The sequence below is a fragment of the Sus scrofa genome, chromosome 15 (genome assembly GCF_000003025.6).
Source record: "Sus scrofa isolate TJ Tabasco breed Duroc chromosome 15, Sscrofa11.1, whole genome shotgun sequence".
NCBI classification, from domain to species: Eukaryota; Metazoa; Chordata; class Mammalia; order Artiodactyla; family Suidae; genus Sus; species Sus scrofa.
In genome coordinates, this window is record NC_010457.5 from 135036109 (window position 1) to 135056631 (window position 20523).

Genomic DNA, 20523 nt, shown 5'->3' on the forward strand with positions numbered 1-20523 from the left:
GGAGAAAAAAGATGAAGTAGGGAAAAAAAAAAAAAAAAGAGTGCTCTCTCACTCTTGGATGTGGCGAGCGCTGGTTGTCACCGGAGGAAGCCGGGGGCCAGGGTGCCATCAGGTCATAACAGCGCAGGTCATCAAGCCGGTGCAGGGCAGGGCTGGATCCGCGTCTGGGGACCATCTCAGAAGCCCTCCGTGTCCAGGCTGCCTCCCACCCCGTGGCACCTCGCACCCCCGGTCCTGGGCGGTGCCGGCTCCCCGTTTACTAAGAAAAGGTTACGGTCCGAATCTAACGCGCAGGACTTGTGCAGGCAGCGCTGCTTCATCGGCGTTTAAGGGATGCTTGTCAAGACATTGGATTGAAACCTCCAGCCCCCCTGGGAACCCCTCGCTGGGCCCCAGATCCGACGTCAAAGTCCCTGAGTAATTGGTCAGTGGGTGGAAAACATTAAAGCCTGGGGGAATTCAGGGTTTTTTAATGGGAAATGCCGGTGTCCATGGATCTTCCGTTCTTCCTCCGTCGGGTGCAGATCTGAGCGGGGGTCTGGCAGCTGTGTCTGGCGCGGACCCCAGCCCAGGCCTCCTCTTTATTCCCCTTTGAAAGCCAAGTGAGGACACGGAGGCAGGCAGAGCGGCCGAGCCCCGAATTCTGCTGGAGTTCTGTTAGCTGCTCCTTCAATGTTTCATGGGCTCTCGTTTGCCAGCCTGCTTTTAAGGGACGCCCCCTCGACGGCGTCTTTATGAAATATTCCGTTGACCCGTCCCGGGAGCTGCTCATCGCACCTGATGATTTATGGAATGATTAAATCCCTAAACGTGTCCATCGTGAGGCCCCGCCAGCTCCATCCAGTGGGAGCAGAAGCCCAGAGGAGGACAAAGCTGCTTCCTGGCCACAAGTGCGGGTGTCCCCATTAGCTGAGTAGGGGTCCAGGTGCCACAGCGCCTCCTGTGGCCACACACGAAGCCTCCACCCTCCTTCCGCTCTGCCAGGGAGGGAGGGTATGACGGCGAACTAATTAATGCACCAACGTGACACGGGGTCGGGCACCAGGTGGGAACCCGCAGATGAGAGTGAAAGGATGGACGTGAAAATGAAACCACGGCAGGTGTCCGGCTGGTGGGGGTCTCGGTCCCCCGCCTTTTGTGCTTTATATTCAGTCTCAGTTCCATCCAGGAGGGAGGAAGGATATTCCTTAACCTCTTCGTGCTCTGTAACATTTGAAATATTACGCAATGTTAGGAGGGGTGGGTGAACAGTTCTGGAATCTGTGTGAGAAAATTTCGCCGTGTAAATCAGGCGCGATTTCAGACACTTCCTCTGGGCGGCATCGCCCACCCCACGCCTGAGTGCTGGTTCAGTGAACAGTGCGCCTAGTGTTTCTTTTGAGAGCGTGGCATCCAAAGGTTCTGCCTCCAGTAGTGTGGTTTTCTCAGTGTTGTGAATTGGTTGCCTTGTAGGGTAAACAGTGAAAGGCCAAGGGTGAAGTCCAAGGCCAGGCCGTGGGAGCCCCCCGCGCCCGGAATCTGCCTTGAGCACCGCTCGCAAAGGGCCCCGTGCTAACTTGTGCTCAGGGGTGGTGGGTGGGCCCTGTGACGCTGCAGGCAGTCCGGTGCCCCCTCTCTGGAGGCTGGAGCCCGCTCCAGGAAACAGTTTCCGGTGGAGGAAGTTTACCTTGGGGCCATTCCTGTGTCCCTTTCTAGCGACACCTCCCCTTTGTTGTCCTTCCCTGCCCTCTTGCCACCTCAGATCCCACCCACCTGCCGCCTGGCCAGCTCTCTGGCATCCCGCATGGGCCGTGCCCACTGCCCACCTCCCTGTGACTTGAGGGTACCTTGGCCTGTCCCTCTGCCCCATGGCGTCCAGAGGGCTGGTGTAGATTTGGGCCTGCACACTTTTTCTGTGAAAGGCCAGACAGTATTTTGGCTTCGTGGCCCATCAGGGCTCTGTGGCGGCTGCTCTGTGTCATTGACGCATAAAAGAACCATAGACTAGATGTCAGTGAACAGGTGTGGCCGTGGGTTGGGTTCAGTAAAACTGTATTTCCTGGTACTGCAACCTGAATTTCCCGTATCTTCATGTCCTGAAATATTACTTTGATTTTTTTTCCAGCTATTGAGATATTCTTTGGAGTTCCCATTGTGGCTCAGTGGGTTACAAACCCAACTAGTATCCGTGAGGCTGTGGGTTCGATCCCTGGCCTCGCTCAGTAGGTTAAGGATCTGGTGTTTCTGCGAGCTGTGGTGTAGGTCCTGGATGCGGCTCAGATCCCACGTGGCTGGGGCTGGGGTGTAGGCTGGCAGCTACAGCTCTGATTCAACCCCTAGCTGGGGAACTTCCATATGCCGCAGGTGTGGCCCTAAAGAGAAAACTAAATTAAAAAATAACAATGAATAAATAGTTTTTTAAAAAGGAAACTCTGCTTTCATGGGCAGAGACAGGCGACAGGCAGGATTTGGCTCTGCTTTGTGCCTTAGTGCCACTGCTTTGGTGCTTTTCAGGTGCAGTTGGGGTGAGGATTGGGGGGAACCGTTCCTGCCACAGAGAGATTCCAGTTGAATCTGAAAGGAACCTTTGGCGATTGGCTCCCCACGTGTTCATCATGATGCTGGCAGCCTGTGGAGTGGACTTAGCAGTTTCCCAGTTTCCCCAGAGCCACCATGCCGTGAAACACTGCACTGGGCATCGGTGTGGATGCAGGGCCACTGAGCACGTGCTGGGATTGTTGGAATCCTGCAGGAAGGTTTGGGCTCAGTGACACCAGGAGCACACGGGACCCACCCCCAGGGGCCTGACCCTGCAGCGTGCACAGCACAGCTCATGTGGCCTTAACGCAGGCCAAGCTCTTGGTTGAGGCGGATGGGAGTTTACAGAGCGTTTTTGAATCTGTCGCTTTCATGGCAGCTCTGGAGACAGGAAGCCTCAGATTGCCCTCTCCCGTTCTGCAGATCAGTGGGTTAGTTTGCTAGGGTGCGTAGCAAAGGACCCCAGACTGGGGGGCTTTAACAGCGGAAACGCATCATCTCACAGTTCTGGAGGCTGAAAGTCTCAGGCAGAGTCCAAGGGTGGGTCGCTTCTGAGTCCTGGGGGAGGAGCTGTTCCAGGCCCCTCCCGTCCTTCTGCTGGCTCCCTGGCAACCCTGGGCATCCCTCTGCAGCGGAGGCATCACCCTGACCCCTGCCCTCGTCTTCACGTGCAGTCCTCCCTGTGCATCTGCCTCCCAGTTTCCCCCTTTGCGAAGGTACCAGTTATTTTGCGTCTGGGAAATGGACTTCAGGGGAGAAGGAACGCGGATGTGGGCGGTCAAGGCCGTTGGCCACAAGGAGATGCTCTTTCTGGGGAGACTCCATGGCCTCGCCAGCCCCCGACCACTTCCCGCCCTTCCTGAAGGGCCTGCGGTGGACCTGTGCGGAGGTCCAAGGCCCCGCAGTGTGAACACCTGGTCGGAGTGTGAGAAAGTCCCCTCCTCCAGCCTAGATATGGGGGTTGGGTTTATAAAGAAAAGGAGGCACCCAAGCTCTTAGGTAGGCTGGTATGATAACTCAAAAAAAAAAAAAAAAATGAAAGAAATGCATTCTGTACTCACCGTAGAAGCAAGTGGAAGGTTAGAGAAGGCTGAAGAAGCAGAAAACACCACAAACCACTTCCCAGAGGCCACCCCCGACCCCCAGGCCTTTCCAGCCCTGTCCCCCTTTAACTCATAGGCAGAATCTTTGTGGTACCACGGGCGCTCTGGGGAGGACCCCGAGGTGGCAGACGCGTCCCAAATTCACGTGACGGGTCAACAGCGGCCCTATGGGAACACCTTCTCCCCACCCGAGTCTTCTCTTCTCGGGATCTTAACTCTTGTGTGTCATTTGAATAATCCCATTAGCCGGTTGTTGCCTTTTTCGGGCTGTTCATTGATTTCGCTGGAGTTTTTCCTTTCGCCTTTGTATGGTCTTTTTTTTCTGGCCCGCCCACAGCAAGCAGAAGTTCTCGGGCCAGGGATCCAGCCCATGATACAGCAGTGGCAATGCCAGGTCCTTAACCCACAGCGCCACCAGGGAGCTCCCCGCCTGTGTGGTCCCCTCGTCTGCTCAGGTCTGTCTCTACCTCGAGAGCAGCCGCACGCCCTGATTTTCTCTTTCCTTCTGAGCCTCCGTCGCCTCCTTTGCGCCTCTCTGCACATCTGGAATTCATCCCACTGTGGAAGCCCCCAGGGGAGGCGATGTTCTCAAGACCAGCCAGCTGTCCTGGTGTCTGGGGCCAATTCTTGCCCCCTTACGATGCTCCTTGTAATTGCATGTGAACTCTTTACGCGGGGGAGGGTCTGTTCAGGGCTGACTGTTCGGGGGAGGCTGTTGATTTAGGGAAGGGATCCAGGAGGACAGTTCCGCCTCCTGCTTCACAGCCTGGCCAGGTGCAGGCTTCCTGCAAAGCAGCTCCGTGGCTCGGTCCAGTAGGTCAGCCTCGGGCCCGTGCTCACGGGGGTCGTGGCGTGGTGGTAGCGTCAGCCTCGCTGTGCATCACTTGTTTAAGAATCTGTCCCCGTCGTGGGCTCCGTACTCTGTTAGTTACCAGGCAAATGACCAGCGCGTGGGGAGGAGGCCCCGCAGCTGGCGAGGTGTCAGGAGCACATCTGGGGTTAGCTGATGCGATTATTCTCTTGAGCCAACACCATCAGCGCCTGTGGGAGAAGCGGCGGCAGGTGAGGGAAGACGACGTAGCATGGGAGAAAAAAAAGCAAAAAGAGCCCCTGTGGCAGGCTGGGCCCCCGGAAACCAGCTGTGTGACACCGATCCCCGTGCAGGTTCACTGGGGCGCATGCTTGGGCTCGGCACACTTGGAAGGGACCGGGGTGGGGGCCAAGGGAAGGCCTTGGAGACCGCCCGGCGCTCCCAGCCCTGGCATGGTCCTTCATCTTGTCTGGGTTGAGAAGGGGTGAAGGGCATCCATTCACCCCCCCCCCCCCGCCACGGGCGGGGGCCTGACCTGGGGGAGGAGGGCCTCTTTCCAGGAGGCGGTTGTAGGCCGGGTCCCTCTGGCCACCAGGCTCCCGGCAGCAGCTGGGATGGAAAGGGGTCCGGGGCCACCCCCTGGCAGCCCCCTCACCTCCCCGGGTAAATGCAGTTTAGAACATCCTGTGCTCTGGGTGTGGGAGGGTCTTGGAGGGCACAGGTGGAAATGAGGTCTTCCGCTGAATGAGACTCTGCGTCTTAGTCGCGTTTCCCCTTTTGTCTCGCAGCATCTTCCTTTTCTGGACCGAAGCCCGGGTCCTGGGACCGGTCCTCTGACGTCGCAAGCTGTTGCAGGTAAGTGATGCAGACGGAGCGTCTGATTGAGTGGCCGTGCGGGGGGCTGAGTCCTGCCCCAGAGCCCTTCAGGTGGGAGAAGGCGCTTCCCGCGACCCTTCGCAGCCTTTCCTGGCTCTGCAGGCATCTCCCTCACGGCCCTGTCTTCACATCCGTGGCAGCGCCCCGTGTCCCCGGCACAAGAAGGTCAGATGTCACCAGTGTGCCTGGCACCAGCCAGTTCCCAGAACAGTCCCTGGTTTCTGTTTACCTCGGTGACTTCCCCTTCTGCGGCCAGTGGAACGTTCTCGCTCTACCCAGAAACCAGCTTGTCCTCTGTCCTGACAGCCGTGGGACGGAGCCCAGGTTGGCCGTCCTGTGGTATTTGCACAAAGGAGTTATTCTTAAAACCTAAGAGGCTCTGCATTTCCCAGACAATGGCCACCAGTGATGCGACGCGATGCCCTGTGCCTCCGGGAGAGGTTTGTCCTGGAAGAAGTGCAGTGGCAGGACATGTGAACGGAAGCATTAGCAGGTGTTCAGGAGGAAGAGGGGAGAAAGTGGCCTGGGAGAACGTTCTCAGGTGTTTTCTGGGCTGTTCTTGATCTTTATTCCCCGGGGCTGGCAACAGTAGGAAACCCTCTTTTGTGAAATCGGTTGGGTTAGATCAGGTAATATGGGGCAGGCTTCATGTTTTAAACCAACCAAGGAGGAGTTCCCACTGTGGCACGGACTGCAGTGGCTTTGGTCACCGTGGAAGCTCAGGTTCGATCCCCGGCCCAGCACAGGGGGTTAAAGGATCTGGTGTTGCTGCAGCTGTAGTGTAGGTCACAGCAGTGGTTCAGATTCAGTCCCTGGCCTGGGAACTTCTTTATGCAGAGGGTGCAGCCAAAAAACAACAAAAAACAACCAAAAACCAACCCATGACACTTGCCTCATAGGGTGAAAGGATTGGATCTACTTAAAAGTCTAATTAAAAGGGATCCTTTGCAGGCTCGGGTGGAAGAGGGGCGTGGTGATGGAAGTGCCCAGAGGCTGCTTCCTTTCAGGGTCCGGTTTGAATAAGAAAAGCTTGGATTAGTTCAGGTTATGCTTTGTGTTCTTCTTTAAACCACGTGTATCTTGTTCAGCTGGGGGAAGCTGATTGAATTTTGTTTCAACTTTCTTCCCTCCCCGGCTTTTCCATCACATCTCTTTGTTTTCCAGTAAGGTTTGTGCTTTCGGACAGAAAGAATGTTTGGGGACCGGCTGCAGGTTATGACCTGGGGGCTTTCAGTAGTGAAGGCAGGAATTCGGGAGTGTTCTGGTCCCAGGGTCAATCCTTACCCCACTGCGGTCTTAAGAGACTTAAAATACTTCTGCCCCAGAAGCCGCCAGCAGCAAGGCGGTGCCCTGGAGGCTGCGATCTGTTTGGGTTGCGGTGAAAGTCATCCACATTCCTGGCATTCTTTGGAGCTGGCATCGGAGGAGTGCTGGGGTTTCTGAAATCCACCAGCCAGAACGCAGCCTGGTTCTTTGCAGGTAACCGTGATGGACACTGGTGCTGGTGCAGCATGGCTCCCTGTCTGACCCCACGTGGTCCACCTCTGGGTTTGGAGTTGGGGGCCGGCTTGGCCACTGCGGACCCCCTGCCAAGCAAAGCTGAAGGAGGTCCATCCGGGCCCCCGCTCGGCCTCCGTGGTTCCCTGGGCGTCACTTAGGCGGTTTGCTTTTTCTGGCACTGAGCCAGGGTTCCGGGGCAGGGACCTCAAGGAAGAGGAGGCAGGAGGTGGGAAGGGGGCTTCCATCCCAGGACGAGTGGCTTGTCTCCATCTAGTCATTCGCTTTTGTTTGCCTTGGGGGTGGAGAGTGGCCTGCGGCCATGGGGGGATTTAGGGAGTGGGTGTGTGTCTCCCAGCATGTCAGTTGACCATCTGGTGGCCGTGGCCAGAAGAGGGTCTTGACACATTTGGCCTATTTCTGTGGCGTTTTCCTCCAGACACATAAACGCAAAGTGCAAACATTTTTGCTTCTGAGTATTCACGATCTGATTTGTCCCAAGTTCGTCCTGAGACAGAACATCCTAAGGTTTCCATTTCTACATTCCGCGTTTTGCTGCTGCCCGATTTTGCGATTTGCATGTCGTTCCACCACCTCGGGGTCTGCTTCCTAACCTGTTTCTGATCCCACCGTTATCACCGGCAGGAATGGTTTCCGAAAGTGCCCGGGGAAGCAGCTGTCAAGGTGAGGGGCCAGGTGGGAGAGCAGGGGCTCTGGTTCCCTTCGCTTTAAGACCAGCGTGACGGACCCGTGTCACCAGCGAATGACAGGACTTGGCCCGACATCCCCCCAGGGACTGTGCCAACCACGGAGGAGTTGGGTGGGGAGACCGGGCTCCGAGGCCAAGGCTGACTCCCACGACCCAGCCTCGGCTCACGCCCTCCACATATTGTATTTCCTTCAGCCCGGGAACACTCTACACGTCTACCCATTTTGCAGGCAAGAGCTGTCGAGGCTCAGAGAGCACCTCGTTCGAGTTCAGGTTCAGAGGGGTATTACTAAGCCCGTCTGTGGGCCCCAAGCCATCCTCCCTTCCTGGGGGGTTACATGGGCAGAGGGGACAAGTGTCCCTGGGTCTTGCTGTGGTCAGTCGAACTCAGTTTTGAGCCACAAACATGAGCCACGTAGGTAACTTTTAAAGTAAATATCAACGGGGGGAAGTACATTTTTCCTCTTAGAACTATAAATTTATGTAAAACAGGGATACCGTGAAGAAAGGAGCTGGGTGATCATAAGGGCAGGTGCCATCCAGGAGTTCCCGTCGTGGCGCTGTGGTTAACGAATCCGACTAGAAACCATGGGATTGCGGGTTCGATCCCTGGCTTTGCTCAGTAGGTTAAGGACCCAGCGTTGCCCTGAGCTGTGGTGTAGGTCGCAGACACATCTCGGATCCCCGTTGCTGTGGCTGTGGTGTAGGCCGGCAACTATAGCTCCGATTCAACCCCTAGCCTGGAAACCTCCATATGCCACGGGAAGCGGCCCTAGAAAAGGCAAAAAGACAAAAAAAAAAAAAAAAAAAAAAAAAAAAAGGCAGGTGCCGTCTGGCTGCCCAGACTTGTCTGTCCACACTCTGTAGGGGGAACTCTGGCCGGGCACCGTCTGCCTGGACCACGCGGATAATCACTGACAAATTCTCTCTCGTCAGGAGTTACTTTTCAGACCGAGAACCTCCAAATATTCTGATTTTGTGCGGGGTTTTGTTTTGTTTTTTGTCTTTTGGGGGCTGCACCTGCGGCCCATGGAGGTTCCCAGGTTAGGGGTTGAATTGGAGCTGTAGCTGCCAGCCTACACCACAGCCACAGCAACCCTGGATCCAAGCCACATCTTCAACCCACACTGCAGCTCATGGCATGCAGGATCCTTAACCCACTGAGCGAGGCCAGGGATTGAACTGCATCCTCATGGATACTAGTCGGGTTCATAACCGCTGAGCCCCAACCGGAACTCCTTGTTTTATTTATTTGATGTGAAATTCACATAGCATTCAATTAACCATTTTACCTCCACCTGGTCTGAAAGCTTTTTCATCACCCCAGAAGCATACCTCCTTCTCATGAAGTAACTACTCTCATTGTCCCCTGTCCCCACCCCCCAGCAGTCAACAATTGGTTTACTTTTGAGGTTTGAATTGGGTGCCAGTCTGTACATAGGGAGATCCTGCTTTGGGGACAGAGCAGCAAAGCCCAGCATCCTTAACTGCAGACACCAGGCCTGCAGGGCTGCTCTGGAGGGGACCTGACATTGCACTTGTCAGGTGACTGCTGGGGAGAGGAAGGACCTGGCCCTGGCCGTGCATCGCCCGGATGCGAAGCAGTGTTCAGCTGCATCAGTAGCCTCCCCTGGGTGCTGCCTCCTTAAAGTAAAGGCTGCAGTTGACTGGGGAGGTGAGGAGCTGCAGGAGGGGGTGAAGCCCGGGCATGAGGGCAGGTAAGAAATCCGCAAGCGTTCAGCTAAAAAAGGGGCACCTGCATTCTTCTTAAAAGCCTCGTGTTTCGTCTCCTCACCAGCCTGCCTTTTCACCCTTCGTAAAGCAGGCATGTCCTGAGGACAGATGCGACATTTTTAGCATATTTGAGGCTGTGGAGATAAAAGATGTGAGTGGCAGGAAGATTCCACTGTTGTTTATTTTAAGAGGCCTCCAGTCTCCTGCCGAAATCTGCTTGGACTACAAAGAACTTCGAAATCGAATCGGAAAACCCTAGTTCCCAGATCTCTGGCTCCAGGCTTCCTCTTTTGTTAGTTCATTATTTAAAGCCGACTGGACTGACTGCAATTTTGGAAGGACAGAGGGAGTGCATTCCATTCTTGGGTCAGAAAAATGTCTGTGCAGGAGTTGCTGCTGTGGCTCCGTGGGTTACGAACCCGACTGTAACCATGAGGATGCAGGTTGATCCCTGGCCTCGAGCAGTGGGTTAGGGATCCGACATTGCCATGTGCTGTGGCATAGGTCACAGATGTGGCTCCAATCTGGCATTGTGGTGGCAGTGGTGTAGGCCAGTAACTACAGCCCTGATTGGACCCCTAGTCTGGGAACTTCCGTATGCTGCACTTTTGGCCCTAAAAAGCGGAAAAAAGAGAAAAGTTTCTGCAGAGAGCTTTGATTTTTGCTAAGCATAGACAAATCTCAGTTGCACGCAAGCATTTTGCATAAATGAATTTCCCTGGACCTCGGTTTTCTCATCTGTAAAGATGGAGCGCTCTCACAAGGTTCTCAAAGATCAGTAGGAATCGAATATGCACGCAGACTTGCTCAAGAGGAAAACATGGGACGATTCTTGGAAAGATCCAGAGATTGCAGGGGATCTGGGAACCAGGATTTGAGAAATGAAACTGCTCTTCAAGAATTGAACTGGAGGAGTTCCCGTCGTGGCTCAGTGGTTAACGAACCTGACTAGCATCTATGAGGATGTGGGGTTGATCCCTGGCCTTGCTCCATGGGTTAAGGATCCTTCGTTGCTGTGGCTGTGGTGTAGGCTGGCAGCTGTATCTCTGATTAGACCCCTAGCCTGGGAACCTCCATATGCCACAGGTGCAGCCCTGCAAAGCAAAAAGAACTGAACTGCATGTTCCCCCAACCTGTGCTTCTTACCATGTCACCTGGCCTCTGCTGCCCAACTAGCATGCACCTGGCCCAGGAATGGCCACCAGCCAAGGCCAGCAGTGCTGTGCAGGACCTGCGCCAGAGCTGCTTTTTGCTCTTGCCTTTCCCAGCACCCTGCTCTTGGGCTCCCTCACCCTTTTGAGCCAGTCCTCAATGGCTGGGTCAGCAGGCAGGCAGTGGATTGGCTCACCTGTACGTGGTGCGAGGGGACTGGGCCATGGCATGTCCAGGCTTGGGAATGTGCCTGGACCAGGCGGTGATACTCCCAGGAAAGTGAGGACATGGTACCCATGCATCCTTTCCTGGGCTTTATGCCACGTGGCTTCTCTGAATGCGCAGCTGACGGGGGCCACGGGGCTGCCCGTCCCGAGCACGTCACATGGCTTCTCAAGTGCTTTGTCCTCCTGACCTCAGGCTGCCACCTTCGGGCCCCAGAGGTCAGGAGAGGGGTTCACACGCCCTGCTGGCGAGAGTAAACAGTTTGGGGCCCTCTTGCCCGGAGGTCAGCAGCTGGCCTGGGCGGCAGCCGAGCAGGGGGTCCAGCCCAGCTTGGCTCGAGGTGCTTGGGATAAGCCTCTCCTGTCCCAGTGATGTGGCTGCAGGTCCTGGAGTCCTGTGAGTGGTACACGCAGGGTCCCCTTCCTTCTACTCTGTCCCAGTGGGAAGGGACCCGAGAGGCCCCCGAGCTCGGCATTCAGCAGAGGAGGAAGCAGAGACTGACAGGCCAGTGCCATGCAAGGTCACCGTGTCACCACCGTGTGTCTTCCCGGATGACCGGCCAGCTGCCCAGCCCGTCCGCCCAGTGGGGTCCGCCTTATTCTGTGTCTGGGTTGTGCACCGGCCGCCCTGACTCCTGGGGGACAGGAACCCCATTCCTGGGCAGCCCTGGACTTCGCATTCAGTAAACACTTGCTGTTTCCGTGTACGAGCTGGGATGCCCAGCCTCATCTCTCTGTAGGCAACTTTCTAAAGATAAGCCCCCAGCCTTAGCAGATTACGCAAATGATGTGGGTCCTCAGAGCCCCTGACCTGGAGGAAGACCGAAGACCGCCTGGGGAGAAGGTGGCCCGAGAAAAGCCCGATTTGGTCTGCCCTTGAGCAGGAGCGTTGCGCCCAAACTGTAATGCAACTCTTCGCTCCTCCTCGGGTTATCATTGCTCTTGCTGGGCGTTCAGTCCCCATGGTATTTGCTCATTTGCAGAGCGGGAGAGCCGTGGCTTAGGGAAATGTCCTCTGGATTTTAGCTGAGCTGGGGCTTGCTCCGACCCACACCTGAAAATCGGAGATGCTGTGCAGGTGGGGGACAGGGACCCAGGGCCCGGTCCGGTCACCAGCAGGCCCACCATCCGTGGGTCAGCGGATGGAGAGGGGGCCCCCTGAACTGTCAGGCTGCTGGGTTCAGGTCTTGAGCGCCTTGAGCAGCTCCGGAAGAGAATTTATGGATCTCACAGGAGGGTGGGTTTCTCTTCTGTGCTGTGTGTGGTCTGAGGCCACAAGGCAGAGGAAGCCTCGGGAGGAAATGGCATTGTCCGCTGTTTGGGGAGCCCTCCTGTGGGCTCGTTTTCTACTCGCTGTCAACTTGCAGAGCTTTCTTGATTTCTCCTGGCTCTCCTCCCAGAGGTGGCTGGAGCCAGGTAGGAATCAGCAGCCTAAGTCTTCTCATGGGCGAGGGAGGGAGCTGGTGCCCCAGAACAGTGATTCCACAGAGTTCTCACAGACCTTCTGACCTTGACACCAGCATGCAGGTCCCCACAGCAAAAGACCTGGGATGGTGGTGGAAGGCTGGGCAGCGTTCTAGAACCATCCTTCAGTGGAACAAGTGCCCTGGCTGCAGCAGTCCTGGGAGGGGGTGCTGGATGGAAGCCCCTTCTGGCTGAGATCTCCAGATTTCCAAAGGACTTAATGTAACTTGAGAACCAGGCCTCCATCTACCGAAACATAAATTCTTTTTTTCCTTAAATTTTTTTGCACTTTACTGTATTTTAACTATGTCCAGTCTTTCGAGTTAGAACATGATAGAAAATAGCATTACCAAAAAAAAAAAAAAAAAAGTATAGGTGTTCGCATCATAGCTCGGCAGTTAACGAACCCGACTAGCAGCCATGAGGATACAGGTTCGATCCCTGGCCTCGCTCAGTGGGTTAAGGGTCCGGCATTGCTGTGAGCTGTGGTGTAGGTCGCAGACGCGGCTCAGGTCCTGCAGTGCTGAGGCAGGTTTGCATGTGTCGCTAGCACATAGTTTGCCCTCTTGGGATGCTGAGTTTCTGCAGAAATTCCTCAGGGTACCATCCATGAGTGGGCTTCAGAGGGATGGGGCCCGGGGACAGGGTGTGGCTGGGCATCAAGAACCAGCAGCAACCCTGTCCTGGCTGCCCTTCTGGGGAGGCCTGGTGGGGCTGGGCCAGCAGGACCAGATCCCTTTTGGCTGAGGTCTGGCCCTCTGATGCTGAACTTGGAGTTCAGATCCTGCAAACCCAGGCCCCAGAGGCCAGGCTGCCAGTTTATCAGCTGGATGTGAGAAAAGCTAATGATACCCTGACGGAGCAAATAGAGCAGCCCGGATGTACAGGGAGGTGGGCGCGATGTGAGCTGGGGGGTCGTCAGTGGGAGGAGCAGCCGCGTGGTTCATCTTAGGACCCCTTTTCTGGGCGCACCTTTCCCTCCCGCCTGACCTGTGTGGTTCCAGTGGAGCGTGGCCTGGACTCTGAAAGGAAGCTGTCTGGGTTTGAATCCAGGGCCTCCCCCCTGCGTGGCTCCGCCCACAGCATCCCCTCTGTGGGGCCTCCGTTTGCTCCTCTGCAGAACGGGGATGGAGGCTGCAGGTGAGGGAGGGCGGCGCCTTCCCACTTCCGCCCTCGCTTCCTGGAGGAGTGGATGTGTGTGGATGATGCTGGACCACAGGGCAGGGACCGGGACTGCAGGCCGGGAGGCCTTGAGCCGCTGCATCCACGAGGATCCCTGCCCTCAGCGACACGGGGCTGCCCCAGCTCGTTTCTGGTTTTGCTTAGCGAGGGTGGGTGGTGATTTTAGAGCCCTGAAAACCCCCCACACATGTCCCCATTCGGGGCGCCCTGCCCCTCTGGGATCACAGTGCTTGGGGGCCCCGGGTCAGACCAGCTGCTGCCTCCTGGCCGGGACTGGGGTGCCGCCCACCTTGAGTCCTGCTGTTACAGGCTCTTCCTTTGGCCAGACCAACATCCGTCCTGTCTACACGTAGTCCGTGAGTTGTTTATCCCTGATTAGAACAAAATGATGTCTCAGTACATTTTTTAAGTAAAGGTATCGTTTCAGATGATTCCTCATGCTCGCATATTTTAGTCTCAGGTGGGTTTCTGATGGGCACATTTTAAAGGGTCCCAATTTGATGGCATTTAGTATATTCCCAAAGCTATGCAACCACTACTTCTGGTTCCAAAATGTCTTCCCAATCCAGCAGGAGACCTGGGAGCACCAAGGGACATCCCTCCCTCCCCCCAGCCACCCCCAGCTGCTGGCAGCCACTAACCTGCTTTCTCTCTATGGATATGCTTCTTCTGGATATTTCTTACAAGCAGAACCGTGCCGTATGTGGCTTCTCGTGATTGTCTTTTTCCATTTATCATAGTTCACCCATGTTGTAGCGTGTGTCAGAATATCCTTCCTTTTTTATTCTTTTATTCTATTCTATTCTATTCTGTTCTATTCTATTCTATTCTATTCTGTTCTATTCTATTCTATTCTATTTTTTGCCTGCACCCGCGGCATATGGAAGTTCCCAGGCGAGGGATCAAATCCGAGCTGCAGCTGTGACCTACACCACAGCTGCAGCAATGGGGGATCCTTAGCTCACTGCACCACAGTGGGAACTCCAGCTGCCCTTCTTTTTAGTGGATTGATCTTTGCCATGTGGAGGGACCACCCTGGGTTAGTCCACTCATCCATCCGTGGATGCTCGGGTTCCTTTGCCTTGCGGCTGTTGGGAATAGTGCTGCTGGGATTCATCAGATACTGTGATGCGCTCAATTTTTTAAGAGCTGCCTTCTCTCACCAAGACTCCTAGGTTTGGACTCCAGCTTCCTGCCTCCCCATCCCCACTCTGCCTCCCAGGACTGTCCCCGTGTCTTACACATCCCCAAGAGGCAAGGCTTGACCTGGCATTGAAGTCACCCAGGGCACGGCTCGGCTCGGGTCACTGACACACAGAACCCGGCTTGGTGCTGTCCGATGTGGATTCGTCGATCTGTGTGTTAACACGGCAGTTCCGGAAGTGCTGTTTACAGGGCGGTGTCGACAGCAGGTCTGGACCCGGTGTTTCTCCAGGTGGGTCCCTTGGTCAGGAGTGTGTGGAGGGGATTTCCCGTCGTGGCTCAGTGGTTAACAAATCCGACTAGGAACCATGAGGTTGCGGGTTCGATCCTGGCCTTGCTTAGTGGGTTAAGGATCCAGTGCTGCCGTGAGCTGTGGTGTGGGTCACAGAGGAGGCTCAGATCCCACGTTGCCATGGCTGTGGTTTAGGCCCGCGGATACAGCTCCGATTCAAGATTCAATAAAAATAAAAAAGTAATTTAAAAAAAAAAAAAAAGAGTGTGTGGAGGCTTTGCTGTGGGAAAGCAGCCTTCTGAGCCTCCTCTGCTGCTGCCGCAGGGCTGCCCCTCACCCCACCCCACCCCCGCCCCTTTCCACCCCTGCCCTGGGGTTGGCCCGGGGGTTCATATGAAATCATTGCATCAGATGGGGCCCCCTGGCCTCCTGATAGCATTGGCCATAGAAAGGTGGGGGGGAGGGGGCGTGGAGAGGTGGTCCGTCCCTGAAGCATGGCCTAGAATTCACTCTGGTTCCCCTGACGTAGGGTCCCTGTCTCCCCAAATTCCAGTAACTGCACCCCCCACCGCTCCCCCCTGCCTCAGGGCGTTTCTGCAGCCACCTGCCTCGCTGTCACTGTCACTTTACTAAACTCACTCAGATGAGGCTGATGGGAGTGACAGCTCAGCCTGTCCCTACCCAGTGAGAACACCCCGGCGGGGCCCAGTGAGGCCACTTCGACCCCACTGACCCAGCTGGGCACTGACATTCTCGGCTTCATTGGGTCCACACCTCGGACCTCCGCTTTGATTCTGTCCCTGTCTTTGGAGCGTCCGTCAGAGGAAGCAGTGTGTCCAGAACCCTTCCTGACGTCCAGAGTTTGCAAGTTTAATACACATCTGCCCACAGGCAGGACCTGGGGGAGCAGGGAGGACGGAGCCAGTGCTGTCGGCTGTGGGGTGGATAGCCCGCCTGGGGCTCCCTTGCGCACAAGCACTTGGCTCCCTTTCAGCGACTGCGCTTAGCATCCTGAGGTTGTTGCAAGGCTGTGTCCCGGTCTGTACCCTGCGAGGGAGGGGTCCAGGGCTGTGTCCTGAGGTTGCAAGGTTGTGTCCAGGTCTGTATCTCCAGCCCTCTGGCTCCAGCCACCCATTCTGTCCTGGGCAGGCCGAGTGGGGACCTGAGAAAGCCGCTCTGTCTATGCCCGTTGTGTGGAAATAGGCAGTGCCCTTTGTGGTGGGGGATGCGGGAGAGTGAGGCAGGCTCGGGAGCGGGACCATGAGCCGGGCGCCAGGGCCTCGAGGTGGCTGGGGACCATCTGAGGGCATGGGGGCGTTGCCGCGGGGGCAGAGGGCCGCCAGGCAGAGCAGGGTTTGGGCAGAGATAAGGTGGCCCTTTGCTCCATTCCCGGGGTGGTCTGGCCCCCCCAGGAGAACGCCCCGAGTGACAAGGGCAAGAAGGACGGACCCTGGGGACACGGCGGCAGGCTGCAGAGGAGGAGCAGTTTCCGAGGGAGAGGGTGGGCACCCAGGGAGATGCTGGAGAGACACCTGCCTCAAAGGCCCACCCAGAGGGCCAGGAGGAAGCCAGCCCCGGAGGCTGTGGAGAGGTCGGTGCTCAAAAGCCTCCCCGTGAGATGCGTGAGGGCAAGCGCCCTCGGGACCCGGGGCTCCGTGTGGCCTTCGCCAGCCCCTGATGGCAACAGTCTTGGCCTTGAGGCGGAAGCTGCTTCGGGGCGGGCAGGGGAGGGGGCGGGAGCTGCTTCAGGGCGGCGCGTAGCCCAGAGGGACGACTGAGCAGCCTGGAGCTGCGCCAGCCGGGCTGGTTCTGGTGGGGGGCCCGTGCCACCCGGGGCTCTGGTCCAGCCAGGGCTCTTTGGCTGAGGGCACAGCCTTCCTGCCCACCAGGAGGAGGAGGAAGAACAGGGCGGGGGGAGCATGCAGCAGAGAGAAGATGCCACCAAGAATCCCCTGGACGCCTGGGTGTGAGCGGAGGATGCCGGGCGTTCGAGGAGGAGCCCCTTCCTACTGGGGTTGGGGGGGCTTCTTTTCTCCCGGACCCTCTTCCTGACCCTCTGTAACAAATCATCGTCCTGGGGCGCTCGGAGGCGGAAGGAAAGCTTTTCTGTGCTGCCCTCTGGCTCCAGGTCACACTCGCTCCCGTGCAGCCGCCTCTCTTGCATCACCCTCAGGACTGGGAGGAAAATAACTGATTATCCAAGGGCCACGGGCCGGATCCCAGAGCCTCCGTGAAACCCCCCCTCCACCCCCGCAAGAAACCTGTCGGGTTGGTTGAATTGCATGACATCTCTGCCTGGTACGGACTTGGCACAGAAGCTCTGCCGAAAAACAGGATGATTTCACACCAGGTTTGCTATTTATGCTTTGATGAAACTCACACATACGCGTGCGTGCGTGCACACACACACACAGCCGATGTTCAGGCTGTCCTGTTAGCCCTTCCCCACCTGCTCAGCTTGGGGTTCCTGCTCGGGTCTCCAGGGACCGGGCTGCCTGCCCAGCGGACAGAGGAGGAGGAGCTTGTGGTCTCAGAATTGTCTGGAAAGGCACCCAGCCATCCTTGGGCTGGGCTCCTACCTGCCTTGGGCTCGTGCAGCTGGGACCCTTGGACCAGGTACCTGGCCTCCCTGCGCCCGCGTGTCCTCGAGTGTGGGATGGAGGCGGTCGTCTTCCGCGTCATGGGGTGGCTGTGTCGGGTCCCCAGTGAGCAGCCAGAAGCGCCTGGAAGAGTGCCTGACACACACTCCCTGCCCAGCAAATGCCGGGTGGGCTCCTGGGCGCCTTTACTGCACGTCCAGATACCGGGGTTTTTACCGATGGAAGGTTTGGGGCGAGCCTGCCTCGACCAAGTCTGTTGGTCTCCTTTTTCCCACAGCGCTGTCTCTGTGTCACATTTCGGTAACTTTTTTTTTTTTTTTTTTTTTTTGTCTTTTTTGTCTTTTTGTTGTTGTTGTTGTTGCTATTTCTTGGGCCGCTCCCGCGGCATATGGAAGTTCCCAGGCTAGGGGTCAAATCGGAGCTGTAGCCACCGGCCTACGCCAGAGCCACAGCAACTCGGGATCCGAGCCGCATCTGCAACCTACACCACAGCTCATGGCAACGCCGGATCATTAACCCACTGAGCAAGGGCAGGGACCGAACCCGCAACCTCATGGTTCCTAGTCGGATTCGTTAACCACTGCGCCACGACGGGAACTCCACATTTCAGTAACTCTTGAACTCTTTCAGACGTGTTTTCCTTTTTAAAATCAGCATTTATTTAAATATTTCCGATGATAACGCCTGCATTTGTTCTGCTGCTCTGTGTCGGGTGATCTGTGACGTGACTGTGGCAAAACGACGAGGCTTTGAAGGCTCGGGGGGTAGGAGTTAGCGGGGTTGAGCGATGAAGTATTTTTTTCATTAAGGCAGGGCCGTTCTTTTAGCTATGATGCTGTTGCACCCTCCGGAGACATCATATAGGGTGCATCTAACTTTGATGCACCAGGAAAACCCAAAAAAAATGCTGTGACGCGCTTCCTCTTGGATTCGCTTTGTGACCGTGGTAAGAACGGAGCCCGCGTATCTCGGAGGCCTGCCTGCAGTTTCCTGGGGCTGCAGAACAAAGGATCATGAACTGCCTGGCTTAGAACAGCAGAAATGGGTTGTCTCACAGTCTGGAGCTGCAAGTCTGAAACTGAGGCGTCCGCAGGGCTCTGGGTCCTTTGGGCTCTCGAGGAGCCTCTGTCCTTGCCTCCTTCTAGCTCGGGTCGTTTACCCGCCGTCTTGACGCCCGCTGGCTTGAGCCGGATCACTTCCTTCCCTGTCTCTTCACATCTTCTCTCTGTGTCCCTCTGTCTCTACATCTCAACGTCCCTCTTCTGATGGGGACACAAGTGATTGGATTTAGGTCCCACCCTGCAGCAGTAGAACCTCATTTTAACTTGATCACACCTGCAGAGGCCCAGCCTCCAAAGGTCAAATGCACGGTTCTGCGACGGAGGATGTGAATGTATCTTTTTGGAGGACCCTGTTGGACGGACAGCAGTGGAGTGGTTGGCTCTTTTGCCTGTACTGGGTGTCTGCTGTAGCTCACGTTGCTGTCTCCGTGGTTTCCAGCAGCCTCCAAGAGCAAGGGGTCTTGCTTTTCTTTGTGTTCATCTCCCAGCTGCACCGTGGTGTGTGGCACACGGCCAGCACCCCTGCAGTTTGTGACTTCAATTAAGAAGGACTCTGCTTCTGGTACCCATTCGGCTTTCGGGACAGAAATCTGCACTGGACAGACCCGAGGAGGGCTGCGACCTTTAGCCTTGCCTCAGACTTGCAGCTTCATTCATGTCCAGGGAGACTCGAGCAACCCTTAAGCTCCTTGGTTGGTGTAAACAATTCTTTATTTTTTTTTCCTTTTTTTTCTTTTTTACAGCCACACCTGCGGCATACAGGGGTTCTCAGGCTAGGGGTCAAATCAGGGCTGCAGCTACAGGCCTCCGCCCCAGCCGTGTGGGATCCTAGCCATGTCTGCAACCTGTGTCACACCTTGTGGCAACTCTGGATCCTTAACCCATTGAGCAAGGCCAGGGAGTGAACCCACATCCTCAGGGACACTATGTCAGGCTCGTAACCTGTTGAACCACAATGAGAACTCTATAAATGCCCCCTTTTTTTTTTTTGTTTTTTTTGTCTTTTTAGGGCTGCACCTGAGGCATATGGAGGTTCCCAGGCTAGGGATCTATTCAGAAGTGCAGCTGCTGGCCTATGCCACAGCCACAGCAACGTGGGGTCCAAGGTGTGTCTGCGACCTACACCACAGCTCATGGCAACGCTGGATCCTTAACCCACTGATCGAAGCCAGGGATCGAACGTGAGTCCTCATGGATGCTAGTCAGATTCGTTAACCACTGAGCCACGATGGGAGCTCCTCTAACTGCTTCTTACTGAGGGGTTGTTGCTGCACCCCAGACAGACCGAAGGACCCCTTGCTGACCCAGAGCTCACAGCCTGGCTGGAGAGACACACAAATAAATAAGCTGTTACAGGCAGGTGGTTAGGTCCTGCTGTAGGGGACACTGGGGGGCTAGGGCTGGTGACCCCAAATGTGGCGTTGATTCAGAGAACAGCCTGTTGGTTTTAGGGCTCTGGGCATCCCTAGCAGGTTGCTCAGGGCGCTGCGGCTGTGTAGGGTATCCTGAGGGCTGGCCGGGAGGAGACAGCGAGAGTAGTCAGGGACCTGGGATGTTCCTGGCCCCGCAGGAGGGTCCCTCAGGCCCCCACATACAGCACAGTTTGATGACTGACACAGTGATGGACCCAGCATCTTCCAGACAGGCCGGTCATCAGAATTGGCTCTTTTGGCTCCAGTGAGAAGGGCGACAGAATTGTGCTCTGGGGAATTCTTTTAAAGGGAGCCAAGAGCAAATTCTGAGATACTCGCTAAGTTAGCCCCTTCTGTGTGTGTCTTGGATAAAGGAGGCTCCAAAATCAGTTTATAGCTCTGTGCCTAAGTGGACTTGTGACCCACTTCACCAGACAAGGGGGTCGGACATTCCTTGAACCGCCAACGACCCTCCCACAAGGCCCCAGGCCATTCTCATGGTCCCCGCCCGGCTGGGCTGCCCTGGGGGGAGCCAGCCAGTGGCCTCTCTCTCACCTGGTCTCCCACCCCCACCCTCTTCCTTGATGTCCAAGGCGCAGTTGTATCCCCAAAAGGTCACGTCTACCCGGAACCTCAGGATCTGACCTTATCTGGACATAGGGTCTTTGCAGAGGTAATCGGTTCGGTTAAGATGAGTGGTCCGGCGTTCCCACCGTGGCGCAGTGGGATGGGCGGCGTCTCTGCAG

The 20523-nt window shown here is 56.2% G+C and overlaps 1 protein-coding gene across 1 annotated transcript in view; it reads left to right on the forward strand.

Moving 5' to 3' along the window:
- The window catches only part of SH3BP4 (SH3 domain binding protein 4), a 91301-nt gene that overhangs the window by 32608 nt on the left and 38170 nt on the right, over window positions 1-20523 (forward strand). Inside the window, exon 2 of the mRNA XM_021074833.1 lies at window positions 5220-5286. The gene's annotated coding sequence lies outside the window, so the exon portion shown is untranslated. The remainder of the gene's footprint in view (window positions 1-5219; window positions 5287-20523) is intronic.